The 5,728-nt window shown below is 35.7% G+C and overlaps 1 long non-coding RNA gene across 1 annotated transcript; it reads left to right on the top strand.

Moving 5' to 3' along the window:
* The first annotated feature begins 221 nt into the window (after positions 1-221).
* LOC112758877 (uncharacterized) lies at positions 222-5,042 on the top strand. Its single transcript, XR_003179843.3, has 3 exons — positions 222-982; positions 1,082-1,274; positions 4,821-5,042. It is a non-coding gene; the product is annotated as an uncharacterized lncRNA (long non-coding RNA).
* Positions 5,043-5,728: the final 686 nt, after the last annotated feature.

Below are 5,728 nucleotides of genomic sequence, written 5' to 3'. Positions count from 1 at the left end.
ATATTGAGTTTGAACTATATTTTATAATTATATGATTAATGTGTTTATTTTATAATTTAAATTAGAAATAATTGATTGAGCCTAGAAATATGTTGATAAATAATGTTCCTAAATATTTTTAATAGAGTATATTTGATTTCAAAATTATTCTACCCTTCAATTTTATTAAAATATCTATTCATATCTATCTATATTACTTTATAAAATCCCTAATTTCTAACCCTAATTCCCAAATTGAATCAGAAACCCTAATTCCCAAATCTCAGAAACCCTAACCCTAACTCCCTCACCCCACTCAGCTGCACCCCTTTCCTTTCCTAAACGCAAAACTCATTCACACAGAACTGAAAAAGAAGCAGAGAGAGAGAGAGTGGGATCCGAGAGAAGAGGGAAGAGCATCGCCGGAGGGGGCTTGGCACCGTCGCCGCCTCCGTTCGTCGGGCCCTGCTACGCCGTCGCCACCATCCACAGCGTCGCCCAACCTTGCCCGCGCGCAGCCGCCACCGCCGCGCCGCCGTTCTGTTGCTGTCGCGCCGCACCCTATCTGCGTTGCTGTCGCTGATTGGTGGAAAGGAGGAGCAGAGTGCGCACAGAGGAAGAGAAGCCGTTCACCACTGCCAAACCTCCGTCGCCAGTGAGTCGCCGCCGCTGAAGCTCGTCACTGCTGCCGTGCCACCGCCGCGGAGAGAGGGAGTGACGCGATTAAAGAGAGGAGGAGGAAGGAAACCCGTGCGCCGTCGGAGCTAGTTTCTCCCAGTCGCCGGCGTTGTCTTCGTCTGAACCACCACCAGATCCGCCGCTGCCAAAGCTTCTGGTTGCGCTTCTGCCGTCGGCGAAGCTTGCCGTCACGGGAGGTGATCCGGTATCGCGTTCTTGCTGCTTTGAGCCACCAGCACCGCTGCTGCTACCCCAAAATTTTGTTTCTGTTTCCTAGGGTTTGCTATCTCAACCCCTTAAAGTTACGTTGGTTCTGTTCTTGCCGGTGAGGGTTGCCGAAGTTGCTGTTTTGACTCTGATGTAATTCATCCTTGTCCCTACTCACGGTTGTCCTCTGTTCTTCCTCTGCTTTTGATTTTCGCAGTTACCTGAATCTCTGCCTCCGCGGGTATTGCCGTTGGAGCCGCTGGAAACCAACGTTGGAGCTGCTCTTGATGATTCTGATGCTGCTACGTAGGTTCGGAGCTGCTGTGTTGTTGCCGAAGGAAGGGAACTCATCAGAAAAATGTTATTGAGGCTGATGTTTGGTTTGATTGCGTTGTTAACGCGACATTGAGGTAGGGGATTTAACGTTTTTAATTTAGAATGCCTACAAAGTTATTGGATAAGTGCAAATGGTTAATAATGATTAAGAATTTCTTAATTAACATGAATGACTTGAAATGAATTTGAAATTAGTTAGTTAGTTGTGATTATTCTGAGCTGTGACTGTGACTGGAATTAGATGCTGTTGTGAGCAATTAATTTAACAAGGTTAACTTTGGTTAATGCTATGACTGATATTGGTTTTCTGATTTTAATGGATTTGTTGACAATTCTGATTGTATGTGATATTGCTGAATTGGTTGAAATGTGGTTGTGAATGGTGATTCATTTGATAATACTTGTTAAATTGAAATTTGATGAGTTAACTATTGAAAAGTTGTCGTAATGATAATTGATGAACTGAGTTAGATTTGTGTTTGGTCTGGGATTATTGTGATGATGATTGAGGTTGTGAAATTTGGAGTAAGTTTGATGATGTGTTAGTGCTTCAATTGGATTATTGAATTCAGGTTAAGGCTGTGAATGTCTTTGGGCTTTGTTGTGAGTGTTTGAAGTTGTAATTGATATTGTTTTCTCTGATATGAATGGAATTGTTGAAAAGTTCTGACTCTGTGATTATACTGAATTAGTTGAGTTGTGTGGCTGAAATTATGATTGGAATTATTGAGATTTTTGATTGGAACTTTGGTTGAATTTGTTGATTTTGTGAGATTGAATTATAAATTGTTTGATGAGAGATTATTGTGATTTCGGTTTTTTAATGGGTCAAATTGAAACTGTTGCTATTGAGTTGGTTTATTGTAATGGGTTTAGTTAGCGAGTAATTGAAGTTGGGCTTAAGGAATAATTGGAAGATTGAATCTTAAAATGTTGAACTAGTTGCTGAAAATCTGATTTTTTAGATTAAAAAATGACTTTGGGAGTGAATCAGTTATTCACAACGATAATCGAAATGATATGAGAGTAAAGGCTGAGTAAACTATAATTAAAGTTGTTGTTGGGATTCAATTTTGGGAAGTTTGAATTAACTATAGAACTAGTTAAGATTTTTCAAAGTTAAAATGTAAAACTTGATTTTCTGCATTACTTTTAAATGAAGCCGGAGACTTTGAAAATCTATAACTAATTCTGTGATGATCAGAATTGCCTGGGACCAAATCTGGATTAAGCTTTGGGATATAGGAAGCTGGACTGGTGAATTTGAGGCTTTTTCATTAAGTTTATGATTTATGGTAAATTTTTGAATTAGGAATGCCAAATCTGGTTTTCTGCAGGACGCTTAAGAAAGCAGCAACTTGTTTCCTCTATTAAAATTTCTCCAGTTTGAATTTTGAAATGGAACCAATTTTAAATGAAACTCTGGTCCTAGTAATTTAATTTCATAAAAATTTAGAATTGTTAGAGTTGTGGTTTTAAAGATATAAATTTTTAAAGTAAGATGTATTATGCAGTAAAAATCAGGTTTTGTTTTCTAAGTCAGTAACTTTGAGCCTTTATAATTTTTAATTCTGGAATTATATAGAGATGCAACCAATTGGAAGTGAAAGTTGAGTATGGTTAGTATATATGATTTAAATCTCAGGGTTTTCCATGTTTTAGTCAGTGAGTTATGGGACTTGGAAAGAGGTTGTGTTCAATGATTTGTAAAACAGATTTCAGCAGAAAATTACTTAACTTCCAAGCTACGTAACTCCTTCATTAAAAATGGTATGACCTTGGAACCAATTGAGAAAGAAATTTGGATAAGTTATGTTTAACCACATTAATTTTTAAGGTTGTTGGATTTAATTTGGATTTTATATGAAATTTCGAATGTTGTACGCTGCTGCTGTCTTCTGGTTTTAAGGCACTATAGGGCAGTCACGATTTTGCTTATATTTCCGAAGCTAGAGCTAGTGAAAAATTGTGATTTCTGGTTTAATAGGAATCTTAATCCGAGACGGACGCGTGGATATAAGGTTTGCGTAATTCCAAATTCGTTTGATATTTTAAAAATAAAACTGAAATTAGATTGCCGATGTTGTTTTGGTGATTACTTGGATATGGAATTTGAGAAATAGATTTTCTATACTCTTATCAAATATTTTTGAGAATATATTGTTGTGGCAATTGTTGAGAAAGGTTTGATGAGATGTTGAGAAAGAGGGAACCCGTAAGGGTGGTTAAGTCCGAGTTTTAGGGGAGGTGCTGTCGAAATTTTATAAAAACCTGAAGTTTTATTTGAGAAGTCATTTTAGAAAATTTGAACTTGAAAAATTATATTATTTGAGTTTTATCTAAATAAGAGAAGAATTATACTATTTTGAATTTGGAATTACCGAGAAAAGGTTTATGTTTCAAGTTTGAATTATTTAAGAAAGGAATTATGTTGAGTTTGATTCAATATGAAAAAGGTTATGATTTGGGCTTGAAATAAAGGATTACCAGGAGTTTGGTGAATTTTATAATATTTGAATGCGAATGATAAAGAGAAATGGTTTGAGCTAAAGATGTTGTAAAAGTGAAAGATGTAAAGTTTGTATAGTATGATTGAATTTGAATAGCATAAGTGAACAGAGAAAGAAAGAGGTACTGCATAAGAATGTCAAAGTGATGATGAACAATGAGAATGATAATGAATGATGATAATGTGAATGATTATGTGATGATTTGTTGCTTGAGGCAACCCAAGAGATATTTATTTATTGCTTGAGGCAACCCAAGAGATGTGTTTATTCATTTGTTGCGTTATGGCAACTCCTGAGATATTTGTGTGATCATCTGCTGCATTGAGACAGTCAGATAGATAGTGATGCGACTATTGAGAATGCTTTCCTACGATACAGATACATATTTTATTTCTGTAAGGCAGAGGGGTTATTTCCTGCTACAGAAGTACCGTGACCACCTGTTCCATTTCTGTAGTGGCAGAGGGGTTATTTTCTGTATACAGAAGGTGTGTCGGCATACATCCCTGCAGTGATAGATGTGTTATTTCCTGCGTGCAGTGGACCCTGTGGTGGCAGAGGGGTTATTTCCTGTACACAGGGGTATAGTCAACTGGAAAGCCATACCCGTTTCAGCTGCTTCGGGTTACGTCGGGAGCGGGTAGAAACCGACAAATGAGCTCATTATCTGCACTAAGACTAGACATGCATCATCCTTATTTGCGCATCTGCATTTGATTGTGTTTGCTTGTTTTATTTCTTTGTAATTTGTGCTGCTTGTCTTGTTGTGATTTGTTTGTATGTTGAATTAAATCTCTTGCTTGTACTTTTAATTTCTGAATGTTTTAAAGAGATTAATAATTGACGTTGTGATTGAGAATTAATTAAGTGGCTAAAAAAATGATTGATATAATTAATCTTGTCATTGAGATCTGTTTTGAGTTTAGAGTCTTCGAAAAAGGTGATCAATTAGTTAAAGTAAAACTAAGAGTATATTCAAAAGGTTTGATGAAATATAGTTTTATTGAGTATGCTAATTATTTGCATTTTATTTCATTACTTTTACGGCATTCCCATTCCCTACTGAGAACGTGTGGTTTGTTCTCACCCCAAAATCTTCCACCCTTTCAGTGACACAGGTTCGAAGACTCAATTTGAAGTTGCGGGTGATTGTTAGACCTTATCTATGAGATTTGTTTATGAGTTAAGTTTCTTTCATAGAGTTTCCTCGCCTTTGTTATTTTAGTTTTTTATTTTATATAGAGGGATAGGATTTGTAACTGAGTTTTATCTAAAATCTTTTGTATGACAGATATTATTATTAATATTTATGTGATTATTATTACTTTGAAATGTTTGCTATGTGATTTTGATAAACAAAAACAAAAATTTTTGGTATTTTTACTAAAATTGAATCGCGATATCGAACTAAAGGTTTAATAGTAAATAGTTAATAAGAAAAACAGGTCAGTAATGCCTTACTTTTGGTACGATCATGACGTATTGGAAGTTGGGTCGTTACACTATTTCATGCAGAATTCAAGCTTGGGCAAGGAGGGAGCAATTAGTTTAGCCAACATGAGCCTTTAGTTAGATTTCTAGAGAGAGAAGCTCTCTCTTCTCTCTAGAATTAGGATTAGAATTTCTTAGATTTAGGTTTAATTCATGCTTTGATTTACATTTCCTTTACAATTTCTTGTTCCTCTACTCTTTCTCTCTCTAATTTTGTATTTCATTCTTGTAATTGCTTGCTTTGTTGTTGATGCACTCTTCCTTCTTCTATTTTCTTCTAATGCAATTTATGATTCATGTTCTTTTATCATTGATTTGCTTTATTGTTATTTAATTCCTTGCAATTGAGTAGTGTAGATTTATATTCCTTACAATTTTACTATGCTTTCCTTTTATACTTTCCAAGTGTTTGATAAAATATTTGGTTGGATCTTAGAGTAGAATTTTGTGTTCTTGGCTTGGGAAGGTAACTTAGGAACTCTTGAGTCACTAATGTCCAAGTGATTGACGATTGGGAGCCATTAATG

This window comes from Arachis hypogaea, chromosome 16, assembly GCF_003086295.3.
Source record: "Arachis hypogaea cultivar Tifrunner chromosome 16, arahy.Tifrunner.gnm2.J5K5, whole genome shotgun sequence".
Taxonomy (NCBI): Eukaryota; Viridiplantae; Streptophyta; class Magnoliopsida; order Fabales; family Fabaceae; genus Arachis; species Arachis hypogaea.
This window is presented reverse-complemented; position numbering and strand designations above follow the sequence as displayed.